Here is a 26532-nt window from a genome sequence, read left to right as displayed (position 1 = left end):
CTGTTGCATCCTGACTTGCATACAGGTTTCTCAAGAGGCAGGTCAGGTGGTCTAATATTCCCATCTCTTTCAGAATTTTCCACAGTTTATTGTGATCCACACAGTCAAAGGCTTTGGCATAGTCAATAAAGCAGAAATAGATGTTTTTCTGAAATTCTCTGGCTTTTTTGATGATCCAGTGGATGTTGGCAATTTGATCTCTGCTTCCTCTGTCTTTTCTAAAACCAGCTTGAACATCTGGAAGTTCAAGTTCATGTTATGTTGAAGCCTGGCTTGGAGAATTTTAAGCATTACTTTACTAGCATGTGAGATGAGTGAAATTGTACAGTAGTTTGAGCATTCTTTGGCATTGCCTTTCTTTGGGATTGGAAAGAAAACTGACCTTTTCCAGTCTTGCAGCCACTGCTGAGTTTTCCAAATTTGCTGGCGTATTGAGTGCAGCACTTTCACAGCATCATCTTTCAGGATTTGGAATAGCTCAACTGGAATTCCATCACCTCCACTAGCTTTGTTCGTAGTGATGTTTTCTAAGGCCCACTTGACTTCACATTCCATGTCTGGCTCTAGGTGAGTGACCACACCATCGTGATTATCTGGGTTGTGAAGATCTTTTTTGTACAGTTCTTCTGTGTATTCTTGCCACCTCTTCTTAATATCTTCTGCTTCTGTTAGGTCCCTACCATTTCTGTTCTTTATTGAGCTCATCTTTCATGAAACATTCCCTTGGTATCTCTAATTTTCTTGAAGAGATTTCTAGTCTTTCCCATTCTATTGTTTTCCTCTATTTCTTTGCATTGATCGCTGAAGAAGGCTTTCTTATCTCTCCTTGCTATTCTTTGGAATTCTGCATTCAAATGCGTATATCTTTCCTTTTCTCCTTTGCTTTTCGCTTCCTTTCTTTTCACAGCTATTTGTAAGACCTCCTCAGACAGCTGTTTTGCTTTTTGCATTTCTTTTTCTTGGGGATGGTCTTGATCCCTGTCTCCTGTACAGTGTCATGAACCTCCATCTATATTTCATCAGGCACTCTATCAGATCTAGTCCCTTAAATCTATTTCTCACTTCCATTGTATAGTCATAAGGCATTTGATTTAGGCCATACCTGAATGGTCTCATCGTTTTCTCCACTTTCTTCTATTTCAATCTGAATTTGGCAATAAGGACTTCATGATCCGAGCCACGGTCAGCTCCCAGTCTTATTTTTGCTGACTGTATAAAGGTTTCCATCTTTGGCTGCAAAGAATATAATCAATCTGATTTCAGTGTTGACCATCTGGTGATGTCCATGTGTAGAGTCTTCTCTTGTGTTGTTGGAAGAGGGTGTTTGCTATGACCAGTGTGTTCTCTTGGCAGAATTCTGTTATCCTTTGCCCTGCTTCATTCTGTACTCCAAGGCCAAACTTGCCTGTTACTCCAGGTGTTTCATGACTTCCTATTTTTGCATTCCAGTCCCCTATAATGAAAAGGACATCTTTTTTCAGAGTTAGTTCTAGAAGGTCTTGTAGGTCTTCATAGAATTGTTCAACTTCAGCTTCTTCAGCATTACTGGTTTGGGCATAGGCTTGGATTACTGTGATATTGAATGTTTTGCCTTGGAAATGAATAGAGATCGTTCTGTCATTTTTGAGATTGCATCCAAGTACTGTATTTCAGACTCTTTTGTTGACTATGACAGCTCCTTCATTTCTTCTAAAGGATTCCTGCCCACAGTAGTAGATATAATGGTCATCTGATTAAATTCACCCATTCCAGTCCATCTTAGTTCTATGATTCCTAGAATGTCGACGTTCACTCTTGTCATCTCCTGTTTGACCACTTCCAATTTGCCTTGATTCATGGACTTAACATTCCAGGTTCCTATGCAATATCGCCCTTAATAGCATCAGACCTTGCTTCTATCACCAGTCCCATCCACAACTGGGTGTTGTTTTTGTTTTGGCTCCATCTCTTCATTCTCTCTGGAGTTATTTCTCCACTGATCTCCATTAGCATATTGGGCACCTACAGACCTGGTGAGTTCATCTTTCAGTGTCCTATCTTTTTGCCTGTTCATATTGTTCATGGGGTTCTCAAGGCAAGAATACTGAAATGGTTTGCTATTACCTGCTCGGGTGGATCACATTCTGTCAGAACTCTCCACCATGACCTGTACATCTTGGGTGGCCCCACATGGCATGGCTTAGTTTCATTGAGTTAAACAAGGCTGTGGTCCATGTGATCAGATTGACTAGTTGTCTGTAATTGTGGTTTCAGTTTGTCAGCCCTCTGATGCCCTCTCTCAGTGCCTACCGTCTTACTTGTGTTTCTCTTACCTTGGATGTGGGGTATGTCTTCATGGCTGTTCCAGCAAAGCACAGCTGCCACCCCTGACTTCGGGTGTAGGGTAGCTCCTCTCGGTAGCAGCCACGGCGCTTGTGTGCCGTTGCTGTGCTTAAGTGGACTTAAGCCTATTAAATTTCCAGTTCTTTTAATCTTTGAAGGCAATCATTGATGAAAATTTAGTTGGGTTCTTGAGTGTAAGTGCATTTCAGAAATAATGACTAAGCTTTATAAGTTGGTTTCCCTAGAATATGTTCATTACAAAAAACTATATGATACTATAAATCCCATAATCCTACAAACATTGGAAAGCGTTACTGCAATTCTGAATCTCGAGTTATATGTGAAGCGTGATGAATTTATAATCCTGGGGCTCTTTGAATACACTGTTGCATTCATTATTGTTGTTTAGTTGCTAAGTCATGTCTGACTCTTTTGCAACTCCATGGACTAGAGCTCACCAGGATCCTCTGTCCATGAAAAATTTCCCAGGCAGGAATACTGGAGTGGGTTGCCATTTCCTTCCCCAGGGAGCGAACCTGCATCTCCTGCATTGGCAAGCAGTTACACTAATTGTATGCTATGTTATTAGTCATCATTGTAGGCAGATTGAATTCAACAAGAAATAATACACTCTGACAAGTGTATGTATGTGTGCTGGGGCATAACATAAAACTCTAATGATGACTCTGTCCAATCTGATTGGTGGGAGTAATTGTCAAACATGTTGGGCATCACTGAGCTTCACTAACCAGCTCCTGGTCTAACATTTTTTATTTTCAATTTGCTGCTGCTAGCCCAAGGATTATGTTTTGAGTATTAAGAGCTTTGGCAAAGTCCCGCAAGTGAATGATCTCCCCTTCCCCTGAAGCTGGGCAAACACCAGTTGCAGTCTGCCAGCTTCTTCCAGCCTGGTAGTTTGGGAGACGGTAAAGCAGAGAGGGTTTCTTCTGTGTCATTTGTGTGGCCCAGGGCACACATGTACAGAGACCTCTGTGCTTCTTGCCAACAAAAGGGCTGATGCCACTTAGGGCACATGAACAGTTAGACCTTAGATCCACTGATTAGGCAAATAGAGTCAGCAGAGAGAGAAAGAACAAACAGAAGACACAGAACAGGTGGCTTCCAGAGGAACAACACTGAAGAGAAGTTAGACAATATTTTTATTTTAATGTAAAAATCACCTGTGTGTGTACCAAGTCACTTCAGTCATGTCTGACTCTGCCACCATATGGACTGTAGCCCATGAGGCTCCTGTGTCTATGGGGATTCTCCAAGCAAGAATACTAGAGTGAGTTATCCTGCCCTGCTCCAGGGGATCTTCCCAACCCAGGGATTGAACTCACGTCTCTTGCATCTCCTGCATTTGCAGGATGGTTCTTTACGACTAGCACCACCGGGGAAGCCCAAAAGATAACCTATAAAGAGTCAAATACCAAAAAAAAAAAAAAAAAAAAGCCAATCTCAATCTGTTTATAAACATGACTGGGGCACTAAAAAAGCATCTAGTCAGAAGAAAAAAAGGGAGGGGTCATAGCTGAGACCTTAGTTAGGGGTTGGTATAAATAGAGGTATTGCTCTTCTTTCTGATAATTTGTTTCCACCACTTTACTTTCAAGAAAGATTTACATTAGTACCTGTTTTCTCCAACCAAAATAAATTCAAAGAATTTTCACTTTTATGAAAAAAGCTGTTACTATACTAATGTAGGTCTTTCATAGAAACAAAATGGCATAAAGCAACATTTAGAAAGTGGAGGGATTATCTTCATTTCATGTCATGTCTGCCTATGAAAGTTTTCATAGGAACTCTCTACTTTCTGATAGTAGGTGAAATCTGTATCTCAAAACACCCACACAAAATGCAAGAGATGGATATTATTAGGAAAAGGAGTCTTGGAGAATGGGACCAGAATATCCAGTATGTTAAAGAAAAGTTTTCCAAAGAAGAAAACAATTGAAGAAAAATAATTGAAGAAAAACAATAAATAAATTAACAATTTATTATGAAAATGGAAAATACCCACTGAATTTTAGATAGTGGTGATGCAAGAAAGTCGAAAAAAAAATCAAATCAGCATCTGATTTTCATATGAAATACTGGAAGCTAGAAAGTGGTGGGTAGTAACAGGTACAGAATAGTTAGTTAGCAAAAAGGTTGGCAACCCAAGTATAACACTTAATTGTATGGATAAGAAAAAAAAAATGTCAAGATATTCAAGATACCAAAGAATATCTACTATTTATCTATCCCACTGATAGAATATTTATGTAAGAACTCCAAGCAAAAAGCAAAAAAAATCAGAATGAAGACTTCAAGAGGGCTCCCCTGGTGGTTCAGTGGTAAACAATCCACCTGCCAATGCAGGAGTCGCGAGTTTGATCTTTGATCTGGGAAGATCCCATGCGCCTCAGGACAACTAAGTCTGTGTGCCACAACTGCTGCACCTGTGTTCTAGAGCCCAGGAGCCACAACTACTGAAGTCCGTGCGCCCTAGAGCGGGCGCTCCACCACAGGAGAAGCCGCTGCAGTGAGAAGCCTGCTCGTGGCAGTTAGAAAGCAGCCTCCGCTCTCCACAACTAGAGAAAAGCCTGTGCAGTAACTAAGACCCAGCACTGCTGAAAATAAAATAAATAAATAAGCGTTAAAAAAGACATGGAGCGAGTGGACTATAAGTTGAAAAGAGGACAAGGGTGATGGATTTTGCAGTCATTATTGTCAAAATCCAAGTGGATAATCACGATGACTGGGAATGTAGAATTTAAGCATAGAGTAAAAATTATTGAACTAGAAAAGACAGACTGCAGAGGAAATCTTAATTATTGTCTCAAACTAAAAGTATTAGGGGAACAGCAAACTCGGGAGTTTGAAAAAGCAAATGGAGGGAGATAAGGAAATGTCTTTTCAGATTTCACAATGTGGGGATTGTGGGGATGGAAACATCTTAAATGGCCCAGCTGTGCTGGAAAGAGTGAAGTCACTGATGAAACAGAATATCCTTTTGTAAGCTTTTATTTATTTTTTTAAATTAATTTTTATTGGAGTGTAGTTGCTTTACAATGTTGTGTTAGTTTCTGCTGAATAGCAAAATGAATCAGCTCTAAGTTTACAAGTATTCCCTCTGTTTTTGGATTTCCAAAGAGTAGAGTTCCCTGTCTTTTGCTCCCTCCCAGAGTTTGCTCAAATTCATGTCTATTGAGTCTGTAATGCTATCTAACCATCTGACCCTTGACACCCTTTTCTCTTTTTGCCTTCAATCTTTCCCAGCATCAGGGTGTTTTCCTAGTATCAGGTGGCCAGAGTATTGGAGCTTCAGCTTTAGCATCAATCACACCACTAGCATCACCTAAACACCATCTGAGAAATTGCTATTTAAAAAAAAATGTGTTGGAACAGCAATTCTGAATCCCCAAACTGGGTGGAGGCAACTCTTCATTTTTTTGCATTCTGATGCTGGTGTTTCATTGCCCCAAATTTTCTAAATGGGTCCAAGAGATAAAGGCCTTGGAGTTGAGTAGATTAGAATTCAAGTTAGAGCAGGGGATTCTTTTCTAGTTGGGTGGTCTGGAGCAAGTCAGTTAATCTCTCTGGGCCTCAATTTGATCTTAATAATTATGACAGTGATAAAGTCAATGATGTTAATACTTTTAAAAAAATCTATCAGTTTTTGGTCACATTGTGAAAAGCCTTGTGTCAAACACTCCCAGTTCTTGCTTCCTTATATAGCCTGACATCTTTCATCTGTGTTTCCTCCTAATACATATCAGTTATCAGGTATCCACCATGCCTGGCATACTCTCCAGTCAAGGACCACTTCTGAATCACACTAACCCACCTACTTCTGCCGTTTCTCAACTTAGCTGATATATATATATATTTTTTTTTTGCTTTGTTCCCTCTATTTTCCAGTCTTGTTTGCATGGGGTTTGCTTCTCTTATATTCCTGGCTGTAATATTCTATTAATTTTAAATTTAAAAATGAAAAGTTAAAGCTTTTTTTCAGGAAAACAAAAATGAAGGTAAAGATAGTCTTAATATCAGAGTTTTAAATATCAAAATAGTATTAATATTTTATATCCTTAATTTTTACTCTGCAATATCACTTTTAATGATTGTCTAATTTCCCATTTAGGAATCAGTCATGATTTATTTTATTAGTCTTATATTAGAAGGTATTTAGAAGCTATATACTTAGCAACTAAACCACCACCACCACCACATCCTACTAAGACTGGATATTTATTTATTTAGACTGGATATTTAGATTTTAAAATGTCTGCCAATTTTATGGATGAAATGGTATTTAATAATGGTATTTACTTGAGATGAAATATTTTAATATGTGTGTGTGTGCTTTGTCACTCAGTAATGTCCAACTTTTGGGACCCTGTGAACTGTAGCCCACTAGGCTCCTCTGTCCATAGGATTCTCCAGGCAAGAATACTCCAGGCAATACTGGAGTGGGCAGCCATTCCCTTTTCCAGGGGATCTTCCTGACCCAGGAATTGAACCTGCATCTCCTGCATTGCAGGCAGATTCTTTACCATCTGAGCCACCAGAGAAGACCCATTTTTTTTTTTGGGGGGGGGGGGAATGCTTCTCTGGTGGCTCAGATGGTAAGGAATCTTCCTGCTATGCAGGAGACCTGAGTTTGATCCTTGGGTCGAGAAGATCCCCTGGAGAAGGGAATGGCTACCCACTCTAATATTCTTGCCTGGAAAACTCCATGGACAGAGGAACCTGGTGGGCTCAAGTGTAGGAGGTCCCAAAGAGTTGGACACGACTGAGAAACTAACACTTTCACATTTTAATATGTTTATTATTTATTTATATTTCTTAGTGATTTATTTGTTGGTTTCATTGAATCATTTCTCTATTATGGTTTTCCTTTTGAATACAGACTTACTGAAGTTTATCTGAAGTATAGTTGATACAGTGATATTATGTAAGTTTCAAGTGTATAATACTGTGAGTCACAATTTTTAAAGGTTAAACTCCATCTATAGTTAAATAAAGTATTGACTATATTCCCCGTGTTGTGAAATAAATCCTGAGCCTGTCTTGCAACTTACATCCACTAGTTTGTACCTTCTATTCCTCTGCCCTTAAGTTGCCCCTCTCCCCTTCCCCACTAGTAACCACTAGCTTGTTCTCTATGAGTCTGCTTCTTTTTTATTATTTTCATGCTTGTTGTATCTTTTAGACTCCACACATAAGTGAGATCTTACAGTATTAGACTTTCTCTAACTTATTTAATTTAGCATAATGCCCTCCAAGTCCTCCATGTTGCTACAAATGGCAAAATTTCTTCCATTTTTATGGTCACACAGTATGCTTTTGTGTATATATACCACATCTTCTTCATCTATTTATCTGTTGATGGATATTTAGGTTGTAAAGGAGATCTTTTTACATTAATGATACTAGTCTTTCATAACTCATTTAAAATTATCAATAATTTTCACACTTTGTCTTTTGCTTTCAGTGTTTTCAGTTCAGTTGCTCCCAACTTTTTCCGTTAAGATTTATAGAGTAGATGTAAAAATAATACAGAGAATTCCCATATACCCCATGTCAGCATTCCCTTTGTTGTCTTAAAACCACAGAACAGTTACCAAAACCAAGAGCATATGTCGGTACAATTCTATTAAAGTACAGATTTCATTTGGATTTTTCCATTTTATATTAATGTCATTGCACTGAGTTGTTGTATCTCTTTGGTTCCTTTCCATTTGTGGCAACCCCTCAGTCATTCCTTGTCTTTCATGACCTTGACAATTTTGAAGATTATACCTTTAACTTTCAAATGTTATTTTTAGATATTTTTAAGTTTTTATAAATGTTTCTGTTAAAACATTAATATTCCCCTTTATGATTTCTACCTCTGTTGCTAGATATAAAATACTGAGAAAGTCAAGTCCTTCCCCAAGAAACAAATTTAATAACATCTTGTAGCACTTTTATTGCTTCATTAAAAATACATTTAATTTTATCTTTCCTGGAATTTGTGTATAAACCATGAGGTAGCAATATAATCTGCTCATTTATCCCCAAATATCTAGATATTTGTCCCAATGCTATTTGTTGAAAAAAACCCATTTTTTATATAAAAGTTTAATGTGCCTTAGTGACTGGTCTATTTTTCTTTCCCTTTACCATTTCCAGACTGTTTTAATCTGTATACTTAAGACAATATTTTAGTACTGCTATGATCCATTTAAAAATGTACTGTGCTGTCTGTTTTGCTCATTTTCCCTTCTAGATCAATTGTAGATCTTATCAAGTTCTAAATATTTCCTTTTGATGGTTTCCTTATTACTTCCTAAAATGTATAGCTTTAGAGGAGACTTTACATTTTTTCCAAATCTTGAAGGTAGTTTTCAGTTGTGTATAAATCTAATTGTTTAAATCTGAATATTTTTTCTCTCATTTTTAATCATTTTCATTTTAGCGATAGACTTCTCAAGTGGCCCAGGTGGTAAAGAATCCTCCCGCCAATGCAGGAGATGTGGATTAGATCCCTTGGTCAGGAAGATTCCAATAAATTTCAAAAGGTATGTTGAAAATTGTTAGCAAAGAAACACCATAGAACATCCTGTTTTGTGATACACATAAAATTTGTTAAAACTATGCTATACTCTTACCATAGAAATTTATACAGAAATTTAACATGACAATTATGTTTCAAAAGTTTATAGACATGAAAACAACACTTTTGATATAACATTGTAAGTCTCAGTAGTTGATAAAAAGAAAAAAATACAATTCCAGTGAAATAATTGAGAAATGGTCTTTGAATTTAGCTGAACAGGACCCTCTTAGAAGCAGCAGTTGTGAAAAAGGCTTATATCTAATGTGTAATATAAAAAAACTGAGAACAATTATTTTAAGGTAGACATTTATCACGCTATATTATAAAATAATGATTATAATAAAACTTGACACCTCCTCTGCCCACACAGACACACACACATATTAAAAACTAGGATCCATTACAGTTGAAAATTCTAATACTGTATAATGTATGAGATCTATAAACAGGACCAGCTTAGCCAGCTAATAAATGTAGGTAGAATCTTCTTGGAAGATACACCCAAGACTTGGTCCCCAGTCCTAAATCTTTACTTATCATCTTCTGCATTAATTTAAACTCTCTCTTAAGGCACACAAAGTAACACTGTAGCTCTTGGAAGAATAAGAAATCAGAGTCAGAATAAGAAAAAATGATAGTAGAAAAATTAATTGAAATTCACTATACTTAGCATTTTTAAATGGTCTCAATTTAAGTGTCTTTGGCTTTATGATTATAATGTGAGGATTTTCTCTTTGAGAAAAGTTGATTAAAATATTTGGAATAATCTAGGACATTTAATTTGCATATTTTGTGACTAGCAGAGTTAGTTGAATTTGTAGCCAAGGGCTACATGTTGGAAAAACTAAATGTATTAAATGAATATTATTGGTTCTGCAAGTGGTATGTATATATCTATTGAAATTTTTATTTTTATTAATACATTAGATGTTAGCAAAGGTCATATAACACTGGATTGCTTTCTATTCATATAAACTGTTCAGGTACCAAAGAATTCATTAATGCACTATAAAATGCTTTCTACTAATTTTTTAAATGTAGAGGAAAAAATTTTGTTGTATAAGAAAATGATTGAAAGAAAGTACAGTGAAATGTTTATATGAGATCTTTATAATAAAATAAAAGTAATTGTTATTTTTAGATATTGTTTTGTAATTTCTAAGAGTTCTATACAAAAATGCTTTTTCAGTCACTTTGAGCTGAATTACAGTACAGTAGAAACAACTATATAGTTCATTTTACATGTCAACTTGGCTAGGTTATGGTGCCAAGTTTTTTTTTTATCAAATACTACTCCAGATGTTGCTTTGAAGGTATTTTGTAGATGTAAGTAGTATTAGCAACAGTTGACTCTAAGTAAAGCATATTATCCTCCATCCTGTGGCAGATCTCATCCAATCAATTGAAGGCCTTAAGAGCAAAAACTGAGGGTTCTTGGGGAAGATGGAATTCTACTTCACCACTTGAATTGAAATCCTGCCTGCGTTTCCACCCTGCTAGCCTGCCCTGTGGATTTAGACCCAAGAATCGAATATCAACTCTGACCTGGATCTCCAACTTGCCAGCCTGCCCTTCAGATTTTGTACTTACCAGGTCCCACAGCTGCATGAGCCCGTTCCTTAAAATAAGTCTCTTCATATACATCCTATTGGCTTTGTTTCTTTGAAGAATTTTGACTTATATAACAACCACAAAATTCAAGTGGTGTAAAACTACAAGTTTATTTTTTCGTTCTGATCACTGTGGACTTTCTGTAAATGCTGTTTCCGTGTTGTTATCATACTTCTCTGGTAGGTTAGGCGGACAAAGTATCTAATATCTGTAATTTTGCCAGGCTCTGTGGCAGAGGGAAATCATGATGTGGCCAGGATCTGCTGTCTCCTTAGAGTTTCTGCCTTGGTGGAAATCGCTTCCATTCATATTTCATTGGTAAAAGCAAGCCATCTGGCCACATAGGAGGCTGATGGTAGGAAAGTGCCCTCCAGCCATTGCCCCAGATTGTGAACAGTCCTAATGCCTACCACAATGTGTTAATAAAATCAGAAAACATCCTTTACAAATACACTTAATAACATTGCCAAGTTTGGTTGAACCAGTGATTTTTGTGGAATATGAAGATATTTGATACTGTATCCCTGAACTACCATTGTGTCTAATTTGACATCAAAATCCTTCAGAAGAATCTCCTTCCCAATACTTCCTTTTCTCTTCTAGGGTTCACTCAGCAACAGATAGCTAAATAGAAAGGAGGCTTCTTTGGCCTTCCAGTCTTCTGGAACAAAACGATGAAGATTTGTCCAAGTCCTCTCTCCTACCATAAGGAAATCGGAAGATATAAGAAGAAATAATACAAGTGTTGAAACACTCCTCATGCTGCAAAGCTAGAATAAGGCCAGAAGGAATGCTAGATTGTGCTTCAGAGATGTGTTTTGATTTTCTTCTCCAGGGATCCTAGAATGAAAAGAGGATAAACTCACATTCCCAGAAAGAATTGAGGTTCCTGTGGATAAATCAAACCCATTCAATAATTTAAAGAGGAAAATGAATGGATTCAAATATTAAAAATAAAGTTAGAGACTGAGAGGGAGTATGATGACCTTCAAACAAGAGCACGAAAGACTTGAAGGGGATTTGAGTTGAGCTGACTAGTGCAATAAAAAACCCAGTGTCTGTGGCTTGTTTTTCTCATTCCTAGTTATATGATATAATGGTGGACTTAAACTTTTGAGTCTAGTGTGGCTTCTTTGCCAACTAATTTCTAAAATATTTCTAAGATGTTTCCTTTCAAGGTGCTTCTATTGTTAGGCACAGAATTAGCCAAAATTCTTGTGTGCAAACTGAAAAAATACCTACCTCAAACTGGGACTTGACTGCTTCACATAACCAAAAGGTCCAGGGCTATGCCAGCTTCTATGGCTGGAAATAGGGCTTGATTTGGGGCTTCAATAGATTCTTGCCCCCTTTTTTATTTTCTTCTATGCTAACTTAGGGACTTTCCTGGTGGCTCAGACGGTAAAGTGTCTGTCTACAATGCAGGAGACCCGGGTTTGAGCTCTGGGTTGGGAAGATCCCCTGGAGAAGGAAATGGCAGTCCACTCCAGTACTATTGCCTGGAAAATCCCATGGACAGAGGAGCCTGGTAGGCTACAGTTTATGGGGTCGCAAAGAGTCGGACACGACCGAGCGACTTCACTTTCACTTTCACTTATGCTGACTTAATTTTCAGCTAGTCTGTTTCCTTATATCATGAATGTGGCTCACAGCTGTTCCAGACTTGTATCCTAAAATCACAGGGACTCAGTGGAAGACAGCACACCTCTTTCCGAACAGTTCTAGAAAAAATACCTAGAATGGGATCTCAGCTAAATATCAACAGTGATGGGTCACATACCACTTTAGAATGTAAGACCTATGAAAGTAGGGAACTTCCCTGGAGCTCCCACAGGTATTCAATAAAGATTGTTGAATTAGTTTATTTAATAGGTGCCAATCCTTGGGACTAAGGGTGGGATTGTTGTTGTTGAATAGATCATGTCCAACTCTTTAAGACCCCAGTGATTACAGCCCCCAGGCTCCTCTGTCTATGGGATTTCCCAGGCAAGAATACTGGAGTGGGTTGTCATTTCATTCTCCAGGGAATCTTCCTGACCCAAGGGTCAGACCCACGTCTTCTATATTGGCAGGCAGATTCTTTACCACTGAGCCACAAGGGAAGCCCAAGGGTAGGATTAGCTCAATTCAAACCCCATGAACTGAAAGGAGAGAACTAGTGGACTACTTTATTCCTCCTCTTGGGTGTACCCATCAATGGCACTCTTCTGAGCTTTATTACTGCAGAAGAATTTCCCTTGTTTTTGAAATTCGTATGAGTGAAAATCATTTAGTCTATATATTCTTTCAATCTGATTTCTTTCTTTCAATACTGAGATTCATCTGTGCATATATATCCATATAAACTATATGATAACACAAATGTAAAGTTATAGGATATGATATAATATTAATGTATATATGTATGTGTGATTTTATTGCTGTGTACTATTTTAATATATTTTACTGTTGATGTGTTTGAGATGTTTTCAATTTCTGGTGATTATGATTAAAGACGCAGTGAATATTCCTGTTCGTGTCTTTTGGTGGATATAAAACTACACGTTTTTACGTGTATTCAGAAGAATTGTAGAATCGTAGGGCTTCCCAGGTCGTGCTAGTGGAAAAAACCTGCTTGCCAACGCAGGAAACATGAGACACGTGTTTGATACCTTAGTCAGGAAGATCCCCTGGAGGAGGGCATGGTAACCTACTTCAGTATCTTTGCCTGAGGAATCCTGTGGACAGAGGAGGCTGGTGGGCTACAGTCCATAGGGTTGCACAGAGTCGGACATGACTGAAGCAACTTAACATGCACGCAGAGCATATGGGGGTTTATTTTAGAAGCTACTGACAAACATTGTTCTTAAGCGGTTGTACCACTTTATTAATTCCTGCCTTCAGTGTGTCTGTCTAGTTGGTCCACATCCTTTCCCAATGCTGGTATTGTCAGTCTTTTAAATTGTAGTCATTCTGGTATGTATGTAGTGATATCCCTTCATGATTTTAACTCACATTTCCTGATGCCTAATTGTTGAGCATCTTTTCATATGTTTACTAGCCAGTTGCATATCCTCTTTTGTAAAAGTGCCTGTTTAAATTGTCTTCACATTTTAAATTTGGGTCTATCTGTCTTTTTCTTACTAATTTATAGAAATTTGTTTTATATCTTAAGATATGTTTGTTTTATATCTTGTTATTTTTTTGCTATCTGAAAAACTACCCTAAATCTCAATCACTAAAACAGATTTGTTCTGCTTACAGTTCTATGATTGAAGAATTTTATAAGCACTCATCTGGCAAGTTTGTTCCTGATCCCCAGCTGTGGTGTCTGGGGATGCAGGATTTACTCTCAAGACAGCTTCTTTACTCATTCATCTGGAGCCTCAGGCCTATGGCTTTTCCCAGTTATGGTGATTTGAGGGTGGTACACTTCTTAAATGGTTGCTGTCTTCCTAGAGACAGAAAGCAGAGCTGCAAGGTGTATTAAGGGATTTTGTGGAAATGAGCACAACATCAATTCTGTTGCACAGCATCATTATCCTGTTGCTTAAAGTAGTCATGCATGGCATCGGGCCAGATTCAGGGAGGCTTGAGAAACAGATTCTGAGTCTTCACAGAGCAGCAAGTTCACCTGGCAGATGAGCAGGTATGACGGGACATGCTGTGGACATCTTTGGAAAATACAGGTCTTTTCAAAGAAGGCTTTTGAAATAGAGATTAAAGTATATCTTGTTGTATGTTGACCAAATCAGCAAGTTGTTTGACTATATATCATTGTAACACTTGAAAATTACACACATTGAAGCCCGTCACTCGCACCTGGTCCTCACTGGTTTTTTCATTCTTCTTCCATTCCATTCTTCCATCCTTCCTTCCTTCCTTCTCCTGTTCTGGTTACTGAAACAGAATACCACAGACTGGGTAGTTTATAAATGCTAAAAATGTATTTCTCACAGTTCAGAGGCTGGAAAATCCAAGATCAGGATGCTGGCAGATTCTGTATCTGGTGAGGGTCTTCTTGGTTTATAGACAGTTATCTTTTTGCTGTGTCCTCACAGGGCATAAAGGGTGAGGGAATTCTCTTGGGTCTCTTTGCTAAGGGCTCTAACCCCATTTATGGGGGCTCTGCTCCTCACCTTGATGACCCAATCACCTCTCCTCACTTCCTAATAACATCACATTAAAGGCTAGGATTTTGACATATGAATCTTGACAGGACATAAAAATTCACTACACTGCTTTTTCTTTCCTTTTGCTGCTTGTTTCCACTGTCCAACTCCTAAAACTCTTAAGTGCATTATTTTTATTTTCTTGAGAAAGTCCAGTAGCCTAGAGCTAACTGAAAATAAGCATTGCCTCATCATCATTCCCAATCTCAAGCAATACATCTTTTTCTTAACAGAACAAACTAAGAAAGGCTCATACCCTACATCTGCTTTTTAAAAAGAATTTTAATCTTTCCTAGTCATCTGAGTCATTGCACTACTCCCTTGTTAATTTTGAAATTTCTCTGGTTCACTTGGAGGGTAGAAAGTACAAGTAACTACATAGTCATGGCCTAATTCCAAACTTAAAACTTTTTGATTGTTATTTACTTTTAAAACTAGTACTCAATGCCACCATACTTATTAGAACAATGATTTAAACTTCAATATCAAGAATCAGAATTTAGAGTAATGGGTTGAAGAGAGAAATGTTGAGATATGTATTAATTTTTAAAGTTTTTGCATATATTTTATCTTATTAAATGCTATAAAACCCCATAAGGTTGGCACTATTATTATTCTCTTTAAGGAAACAGAATGAATGAGGGTCAGTAACTGGATTCAAAGCACAAACCTAGTAGATGGTTATTTAGGAAAATAGAACTTCTGGTCCATTGCCAGTTTCATTACACTAAGCATTCTGCACTAAAGTGCAACACAAAGCAGTCATGAAAATGTGTGAGGAAAATGCACATTTCAGGATAATAATGATAATAAAATATTGTGTTCTGTATCACATTCAGTAAGAATTATAATTCAAAGTATTAATTCTGCAGCCTTGAATATTTCTCAGTCATCAAAGAAGCCCTTAACCGAAAGTCACAACATGTCAGGTCCTCTGCTTAGCTCTATGAGAACTCAAAAGAAATCACCCACATTGTCCCTGCCATCAAAACACATCAAAGACACATGAAAATAACTGGGTACATAAGAATGTCTGCTTGAAGTGATTAAATAATATTTATGTGGCTTAGATTCAGTGGGAATGTGAGGTCAATCATTTTTCAGATCATCAATGTGTAGACAATAATGAGACATAGGGTTCGGTTCAGTTCAGTCACTCAATCGTATCCGACTCTTTACGACCCCACGAACTACAGCACTCCAGGCCTCCCTGTCCATCACCAACTCCTGGAATCCACCCAAACCCATGTCCATTGAGTCAGTAATGCCATCCAGCCATCTCATCCTCTGTCGTCCCCTTCTCCTCCTGCCCTCAATCCTTCCCAGCATCAGGGTCTTTTCATATGAATCACCTCTTTTTGCATCAGGTGGCCAAAGTATTGGAGTTTCAACTACAACATCAGTCATTCCAATGAACACCCAGGACTGATCTTTAGGATGGACTGGTTGGATCTCCTTGGAGTCCAAGGGGCTCTCAAGTGTCTTCTCCAACACCACAGTTCAAAAGCATCAATTCTTCAGCACTCACCTTTCTTTATAGTCCAACTCTCACATCCATATATGGCTACTGGAAAAATCTTAGCCTTGACTGGACGGACCCTTGTTGACAAAGTAATGTCTCTTCTTTTTAATATGCTATCTAGGTTGGTCATAACTTTTCTCCCAAGGAGTAAACGTCTTTTAATTTCATGGCTGCAATCATCATCTGCAGTGATTTCTAAACCCCCCAAAATAAAGTCAGCCACTATATCCACTGTTTCCCCATCTATTTGCCATGAAGTGACAGGACCAGATGCCATGATCTTAGTTTTCTGAATGTTGAGCTTTAAGCCAACTTTTTCACTCTCCTCTTTCACTTTTATCAAAAAGCTCTTTAGTTCATCTTCACTTTCTGCCATAAGGGTGGTGTCATCTGCATATCTGAGGTTATTGATATTTCTCCTGGCAATCTTGATTCCAGCTTGTGCTTCATCCAGCCCAGTGTTTCTCATGATGTACTCTGCATATAAGTTAAATAAGCAGGGTGACTATATACAGCCTTGATGTATTCCTTTTCCTATTTGGAACCAGTCTGTTGTTCCATGTCCAGTTTCTAACTGTTGCTTCCTGACCTGCATACAGGTTTTTCATGAGACATAGGGTAAAATATGTCATATTAATATTACATGTAAATGTTCAAATGTGTCTATGGAAACAATTAACAGTACTGATAATCTTCCAAGATTGAGCCAAGTGCCCAGTGGGTCACCAAATAATGATAACCAATTTGATGCCTAGAAGAAGACACAAATTGGAAAGACCAATCCTTCCTTTCTAGAGACTGCAAAGTGGAGACATTCTTTATGAAAGGGTAGCGATAAGCACGTTTCCAGGGTTGAGGGGAAAATCTGGATTTGATTGCAATAGGTGAAAACTTCATTTAGAGCAAAAAAGAGTATTCTCTCCTTCTCCATGGTTCTGAGTGGTGGTTTCATGGGATGTGCTTCTCAAACCGCCAAGTGAATGAAATGCTGCTGGAGATCTTTTAAAGAAAAATTCAGATTTAGTAGATTTGGTATGGGACCTGAGATATTGAACTTTTGAAAATCTCCTGTTTTGAGTCCATTCACCACAGGTTGAGGAGCAAAACCCTAGGGCACAAAAAAGAAACACATGAAGAGAAGATTCAGCAATTCCAGGTGAGGAAGCAGGGTTGGTTGTTTTGGGAACTGGGCACAGAGAGACACACAGCCATGAGAGTTTGTTGTGGAATGAAGCATTAACAATGGGGTTAGGATAGACAGTATAAGGAGGAGCAGAGGTGGATTGGCTATGAATCTAATGATGCTTAGCTTTGGTGACTCTTACTTGGTAAGAAACTGGAATCAAGACTGCCTGGAGAAATATCAACAACCTTAGATATGCAGATAATACCACCATTACGGTAGAAACTAAAGAGGAACTAAAGAGCCTCTTGATGAAAGTGAAAGAGGAGAATGAAAAAGCTGGCTTAAACCTCAACATTCAAAAAACAAAGATTATGGCATCTGCTTCATGACAAATAGATGGGGAAACAATGGAAACAGTGACAGATTTCATTTTCTTAGGCTCCCAAATCAGTGTGGATGATGACTGTAGCCACTAAATTAAAAGACGCTTGCTCCTTGGAAGAAAAGCTATGACCAACCTAGTCAGTGCTTTAAAAACCAGAGACATCATTTTGCCAACAAAAGTCCATCTAGTCAAAGCTATGGTTTTTCCAGTAGTCATGTATGGATGTGAGAGTTGGACCATAAAGAAGGCTGAGTGCCAAAGAATTGAGACTTTTGAGAGTCCCTTGGACAGCAAGGAGATCAAATCAATCAATCCTAAAGGACATCAACCCTGAATATTTATTGGAAGGACTGATGCTGAAACTGAAGCTCAAATACTTTGACCGTCTGATGCAAAGAGCCAACTTATTGGAAAAGACCCTGATGCTGAGAAAAATTTAGGGCAAGAGGAGAAGGGATGACAGAGGATGAGATGGTTGGATGGTATCACTGACTCAGTGGACATGAGTTTGAGCAAACTCAGGGAGACAGTGATGGACAGAGAAGCCTGGCATGCTGCAGTTAATGGGGTCGCAAAGAACTGGACATGACTTAGTGACTGAACAACAGCAAAAACAACTTTTAAAGCTGACATAGAAAGACATTTTATTTTTTTAATTTTATTTTAATTTTTTTTGAGGTTTTTCTTTTTTTTTTAATTTATATTTTTTTCAACATTTATTTATTTTTTTTAACTTTACGATATTGTATTGGTTTTGTCATGCATCAACATGAATCCACCACGGGTGTACACGTGTTCCCAATCCTGAACCCCTTTCCCACTCCCTCCCCATACCATCCCTCTGGGTCATCCCAGCGCACCAGCCCCAAGCTTCCTGTATCCTGCATTGAACCTGGACTGGCGATTAGTTTATTATATGATATGATACATGTTTCAATGCCATTCTCCCAAATCACCCCCCCTGCCTCTCCCACAGAGTCCAAAAGACTGTTCTATACATCTGTGTCTCTTTTGCTGTCTTGCATACAGAGTTATTGTTACCATCTTTCTAAATTCCATATATACTGTATTGGTGTTTTTCTTTCTGACTTACTTTGCTCTGTATAATCGGCTCCAGTTTCATTCACCTCATTAGAACTGATTCAAATGTATTCTTTTTAATGGCTGAGTAATACTCCATTGTGTATATGTACCACAGCCATAGAAAGACATTTTAAGCATTATCAATTAAGGCTGCTGTCTGTTTCCATTCTTACTTCTACTCTTTTGTCTTTTTGTGCCAGAGTGACTCCGGATAGTTTGCAAATCTATACTCAAGGTTCAGTTGCTCAGTTGTGTCCTACTATTTGCGACGCTATGGACCATAGCCCACCAGCCTCCTCTGTCCATAAGATTTTCCAGGCAAGAATACTGGAGTGGGTTGCCATTTCCTCTTCCAGGGGATCTTCCCAACCGAGGGATTGAACCTGCATTGACAGGCGGGTTCTTTACTGTCTGAGCCATCCAGGTGGCTGCATATTCAGTATTTAATTCATGTGAAGCTCTCTCCTATTGGTAATGTTCTCAATGATGCAGCATATAAGATTATTAATGCTTCATATGATGAAATTATTTTTCAGAGTGTACCGTATGCAATCAATAGAAATTATTCTGATACTGAAATGTATATTTTGACAATTATTTCTCATTTTTAAAGCAGTAATTTATTAAGAAAAAATGCATTTGAAGACAATTACTGAATAGGCTATTATTTTGATTGATAATTAAATTAAGAAAGTGGATAGAATCATATGAATACATTAGAAAAACAAGTGAATACCCATTAATTTGAACTGAAACACTAACATGGACAAAAACAACATAAAACTGACACTACAACAGCACAATGTAAATATCTAGAACAAACTGGTTAAAGATTATCATTAGTTTACAAGTTTTAAAGCCATGTACTGAATAAGCAAATTTGAACCACCGCAAAACTCAGTAGTTCACATAGGCAAAAATATCTGATGTTTTTCCCCAAATTTGATAGTCATCTTAAACATTTACATGAACTTAGCGATAATTGTTTAGAAGTAGAAACTTCTCTAAAATGTCAGTAATGATTAAAAAACAGGAAAGTTTTGAAAAAATAACTCAAAATAATGTAAAATTTGGGAACTCTAGCACTAATTATAAATCAACCATGAATTTACTATGTAGAATGTGAAAATCAATTATTATAATATGATATTTTTGTCTATTGAACATGTATTATCTATCTACATAGATATTTTGGACTTCATCTAAGGGGCTTGACTGTGAATTTTAGCACTGCTACCTCCTAGGCTTCTGTGGTTGACAGGTGATTCACAGCTGTGCTTCCCATCTTCTAGAAGATGGCAGTGGCACCAATAACACTAAATGAACACTTACTGCCACAGGCACTGTGTTAAGGGCTTGTCATGTGATCTCATTTAATCTTTCTAACAACGGTATTTGGTTGATTCTGTTATTATTAGTATTTTATAGATGAGGCATTTAAGGCATAGGGAGGCCAGGAACTCACCTAGGGTTAAAAAAAATAACTAACAGGTGAAAGGATATGACTGTAGAAATTCTGATTCCAGGGCTGCTGCTACTGCTGCTAAGTCGCTTCAGTCGTGTCTGATTCTGTGCGACCCCATAGACGGCAGTCCACCAGGCTCCTCTGTCCCTGGGATTCTCCAGGCAAGAATACTGGACTGGGTTGCCATTTCCTTCTCCAGGGCACAAGCTCTAAATCATCTAAACTGGGCACCATTTTAGACTTGGAGGGAAAGAAAGATTATGAAGAAAACAGTGTAAAATAAGAGGCATATTACGAAGCACCACATTGTGGCCACATCCTTAAAGCTCTTCATTTTCTGCAAAGGCAGAAAAGACCATGGGACCCTGTTCTGAACTGGAGATGGCTTCGTGAAGGAAATGACTCAAACTGATGGCTGCAGGAAGCACCAGCATTTAGATAAGCAATTAAAACAACTAAATAACATGATGTGAGTGGAAAGACTTGCAACAGTTTATTCACTGTTACCACTCGTGGAGCCAGACCTCAGCCATGAAAAGAAACAAAACTTTGCCCTAGCAAATATTTTGACCCAAAGTTAGAGAAAGCCAGTAGAAGTAAGCCCAAACAAGCCATCGAAGTTCCCTCGTGCCTTAAATGGAATGTCCTGATTCAAGTCATAAATCTTGCTGGTTAAGCTCTCAAGGGTAAAAGCAATAGATTATTGCATGAGTGTATTTAAGGGACAAATGACAGTTTCTCCCACCAATGGGATAAAAATCATACAGTAAGGCAACAGAGGAATCTGAGTCAGTTTGTGCCAAATCAAACTTCAAGGAATGTTTCTGTATCAAAGTTTACCTGGACCCTCCCTGGCAGAAACTCTGTTATTGAGATATACGAGCCTGGTTGTACAAGAAGGAGTTCTACCAGTTCTGGGGAAATCATGACTCACAGTAATTCAGTCCTCATGCAATCTTGGCAGAGATCAAGCATTACTTTACAACAGCTGCGAAATCTGCGTTGGATACCTCTGTGAATGGTCCATGATGAATGGCTAATGGGAACACGGGACTTTGATTTAATTGAAAGGGTTCTAACTGACATAGTCCACCTGTGAGTACTGTTCTGTATTTTTGAGAATAGCAACAAATGTTTCTCATTCTTTGGTCCCAGAACATCTTGCTATATTTATTGAGCGGATAACTGAAACAAGATGACCCTGGCATCTCAAAATTTTTGAAAATTTTGCTTTTCAAATCTCAGTCAAACCGCCACTTCATTTTGAACTCTGAATGCAGTGCAGTGCACGCATGCTCAGTTGTGTCCAATCTTTCCAACCCCATGGACTTTAGCCCACCAGGCTCCTCTGACCATGGGATTCTCCAGGCAAGGACACTGGAGTGGGTTGCCATTTCCTCCCTGGGAAGCCCCTGACCTCCAAATGAGCTGAAGGCAATATTTAGCTTGACACTGATCTTTTAAGTATAAAAGCATAAATTATCTGAGTTCATGCTAACACTGCAGTCATGCTGGCAACCCACTCCAGTATTCTTGCCTGGAGGATCCCATAGACAGAGGATCCTGCCGGGCTATAGTCCACAGACTTGCAAAGAGTTGGGCATGACTGAAGTGACTTAGTATGCACACTGGAGTCATGCTAACGTCACCTTCTTGAGATACCTGAAGCTCCAATGAGGAATAATTTCTGTCATAGTGGCACTAGGGATGAACAGTTTTGCTTTTTAACCATGTGATTGGGTTCCTAAGGCTAGAATTTGGAGTATAGTATTTAGAATATAAAATTGTGATTCGTATATGTCTGGCTAGTGATAGTTTGATAAAACTGTGCAAGTCCTTGGTCCTTGACTCACACAATTTGGGGACCTTAGAGTTTCAAGTCTAATTTCTTTCAATGAGATTTCTCTCTACATATGGTGATAGTTGAAATATTTAACAACTATGATGGCTGGACACTGAACAATGAGAAACAAAAAGAAAAACATTTTATTTGTTGAATGACAATACTATCTATTTTGTAAAGATCAGGGCAGACTAAATGAGGAAGTATTTGTAGTAGCTAGAAGATAGTAGGTACTCAATATATACTCAATACATATTTATTGATTTATTTCATTACACCATTGAATTTTTTCTCAATGTATATTCCTACCTGTTGCTGAATTTTCAATAGATTCTCTCTCTGTTTCTTTCTCTTTGGGGGAATTTCAATAAACTGGTTTATGGTTATAATAAATTGACATCCATACATTTAAATAACTACATCATAGATTTTATCACTTAGTAAACTAATGTTAAACCCTTACTCTTAGTGCTAGCATTTTCTAGACTTTGTGAAAAATGAAATATATTAGGCATCAGTTCAGTTCAGTCGCTCAGTCGTGTCCGACTCTTTGCGACCCCATGAATCCCAACAGCCAGGCCTCCCTGTCCATCACCAACTCTCGGAGTTCACTCAGACTCACATCCATCGAGTCAGTGATGCCATCCAGCCATCTCATCCTGTGTCGTCCCCTTCTCCTCCTGCCCCCAATCCCTGTCAGCATCAGAGTCTTTTCCAATGAGTCAACTCTTTGCATGAGGTGGCCAAAGTACTGGACTTTCAGCTTTAGCATCATTCCTTCCAAAGAAATCCCAGGGCTGATCTCCTTCAGAATGGACTGGTTGGATCTCCTTGCAGTCCAAGGGACTCTCAAGAGTCTTCTCCAACACCACAGTTCAAAAGCATCAATTCTTCGGCACTCAGCCTTCTTCACAGTCCAACTCTCACATCCATACATGACCACAAGAAAAACCATAGCCTTGACTAGATGGACCTTTGTTGGCAAAGTGAGGTCTCTGCTTTTGAATATGCTATCTAGGTTGGTCATAACTTTCCTTCCAAGGAGTAAGCGTCTTTTAATTTCATGGGTGCAGTCACCATCTGCAGTGATTTTGGAGCCCCCAAAAATAAAGTCTGAAACTGTTTCCATTGTTTCCCCATCTATTTCCCATGAAGTGATGGGACGAGATACCATGATCTTCATTTCCTGAATGTTGAGCTTTAAGCCAACTTTTTCACTCTCCACTTTCACTTTTATCAAGAGGATTTTTAGTTCCTCTTTGCTTTCTGCCATAAGGGTGGTGTCATCTGCATATCTGAGGTTATTGATATTTCTCCCGGCAATCTTGATTCCAGCCTGTGCTTCTCCCAGTCCAGCGTTTCTCATGATGTACTCTGCATAGAAGTTAAATAAGCAGGGTGACCATATACAGCCTTGACGTACTCCTTTTCCTATTTCGAACCAGTCTGTTGTTCCATGTCCAGTTCTAACTGTTGTTTCCTGACCTGCATACAAATTTCTCAAGAGGCAGGTCAGGTGGTCTGGTATTCCCATAGTCCAAATTAAAACTTACGTGTATAGCTGGTATAATGCTTTCTAATCTGTGTACTACAGAATATTAGTGGGTTTGGAAGATGTTCATGAGCTAATAAGTTGGAAATATTCTGGTTAAACATTTTTTACATTATGGGACTTCACTTATCTTTTAAAATCTCATGACTGTAATGAAAATTTTAAGGCAACTACAAAATTATATCATGCAATGTTTCTCAAATTTATTTGACCTTCAGACACTAATTTTTATTAGAATACCTATTCACATTTATTAGGACAACAGTATTCCACAGATGTGAGTCTGAGAAATAATTTAAGGGTTAAGAATAAAAAACACCTGGGCACTCATCATTTGTCTGCCACTAAACAACTATCTATCTGAATTTAGGCAAGCTGCTTAAACTTTCCTGTACCTTTATTTTCCCAACTCTGAAATGGGAATAATGAGACCCACCACCATCCTCTAACTATCAAATAGAAAAGGAAGTAGGGAAACAAATGTGAAAGTAATTTTGAAAAGTCTTATTGGTATAAAATTGCATACCTTTGTAAGCCAACTTGTTCAGTTGTTAAGTCATGTCCAACTCTTTACAATTCCATGGACTGCAGCATGACAGGCTTCCCTATCCTTCACTATCTCCTAGAGTTTGTTCAGACTCATGTCCACTGAGTCAGTGATGCTATCCAATCATCGCATCCCCTGCTGCCCATTCTCTTTTTGCCTTCAATCTTTCCCAGCATCAGGGTCTTTTCCAATAAGTCAGGTCTTCACATAAGATTGCCAAAGCATTGGAGCCTCAGCATCAGTCCTTCCAATGAGTATTCAGGGTTGATTTCCCCTAGGATTGACTGGTTTGATCTCCTTGCAGTCCAAGGTACTCTCAAAAGTCTTCTCCAGCACCACAATGTGCAAGCATCAATTCCTCAGAGTTTTGCCTTCTTTATGGTCAAACTCTCACATCCATATATGACTACTGGAAAAACCACAGCTTTGACTATATGGACTTTTGTCAGCAAAGTAATTGTCTCTACTTTTTAATATGCTGCTTAGGTTTGACATAGCTTTCCTTTTGAGGAGCAATCATCTTTCAATTTCATGGCTGCAGTCACCATCTGCAGTGTAAGTCAACTAGAAGAAAATAATGAAAGATAATTTATAGAATCATATTAGAAACTACTTAATCATGTGATTCTTGGAACATTTCCTATGATGATCATGAAAATCTTAAAAACTTTGCTTTTCATTAAGATTTGAAAAGAATAGCTATAAATTGTCAAGCAAGGATTATAAAGCTAATGCATTTATCAAAATCTGAATATAAATTACTCTGATTTCTGCACTATTAACCTAGCAGTTTGATAGAGAGCCTTCAGAAGCAAATGGTTCATAGTTTCCAAATATTTTCACACAAATTGTATTCATATGTAGAAACAAACAGCATGATGTAATCTTTGGATTGTCTTCATAAAACAATGTTAGTATGTTTCACTTAATTCCCAATGCATATTCAATTATAGGATTTTTTCTATCAAAAGACATGCAATAGTTTAAAAACTCTAGAGAATCATCAAATAAGACCAAAATAATTATGCATCACTTCTTTGAAATGCATGTGTAAATGTGTTAGATGAATAGTTTCACGAGAATAGAAATTTCTTTTAGTAATATCACAAGGAAAGTGGTTATCTTTGTTGTTATCATGGGTTGAAAGATTCCCAAAGACATTACTGGTGTTTTGGGGTTTTTAATTGAATTTGTGGTTCTCTTGGTGTGCTGTTACAGTCAACAAGGAAAACCAGTTTAAAGATGGTGTTGTTGTTGTTTTTGTTTTATAGTCACTAAGTAGTGTTCCACTCTTTTGCGACCCTATGGACTGCAACCCACCAGGCTCCTCTGTACATGCAATTTTCCAGGCAAGAATACTGGAGTGGTATTACCATTTCCTCCTCCAGGGGATCTTTCAAAGCCAAGGATCCATACTGCGTCTCCTACTCACTGTTTCTCAAAAAGTGAAAGAAAAGAAAGCACACAAAGAGGGCTAATGGATAGGGTCAAGGATGTTCAGTGACTAAAATGGGTATGATGAGAGTTGACAATTCAGCCTTGTCCTTCTCCTGTACTGCAAAAGGCAATGCTAGTCGATGAGAGGAAGTCAGAATGCTGCCACCAGGTTCAGGATGTGTTAGATAAGAATCTTGGCATCCTCACTTTCAAGCTATATGATTGGAGGGCAAGTTACATGGCATTTAAACCCTAGTTTTCTCTCCAGTATTATAAGGATACTATTATTCACCTCAGAGGTTGAAAGAAATGTTCAAAAAAAAAAAAAATAGCAAATCAGTGATAGTGACTGGTATATATTAGGCACTCAGTGTGCATTTCAGAACATGAGTTCTGATGAGAAACCCTTTTACCAATTGATGCTAGTGATATTCCCATTATTTCTAACAGTCACTTTATATGTACCATTTTAATGAGAAACCAGCCCTTTTGAAATTCCTGGAAGCAATGGAAAAAGAATACAGGAGTGCAGTGCTTACTGTGGATATGCCAAACACTTCCTTCCCTTGGACATGTGGGACTTTCAGATTGGATCTGGAAACTCTCTGTTTGATTCTACCTTTGCGGACCACCCAGAAGCTCCAGCTGGAGCAGAAAGTGTGGCTTATTTCCCCTGGATTGGGAGCCAAGAGGAACTTATTACCCATCTGTTCTGCTTTCTGTTCTGAATATCCAGTCTCTATAGTATAGCTCTAAGAAATGGACCCAAAGTCTGAGCCACATGCCTTGAGGATTATCTTTGTGAGCTTTCTCCTCCTGACTCAAGCCAGCAATTCCTGGCCCTCTTAAAACTATCTGTATCACTTTCTTAAATTCTGTTTACAAGTAACGTCTCAAAT

Source organism: Bos indicus, chromosome 15 (genome assembly GCF_029378745.1).
Source record: "Bos indicus isolate NIAB-ARS_2022 breed Sahiwal x Tharparkar chromosome 15, NIAB-ARS_B.indTharparkar_mat_pri_1.0, whole genome shotgun sequence".
In the NCBI taxonomy this organism is placed as follows: Eukaryota; Metazoa; Chordata; class Mammalia; order Artiodactyla; family Bovidae; genus Bos; species Bos indicus.
The sequence above is the reverse complement of the archived record's forward strand: the minus strand, read 5'-3'. Positions refer to the sequence as shown.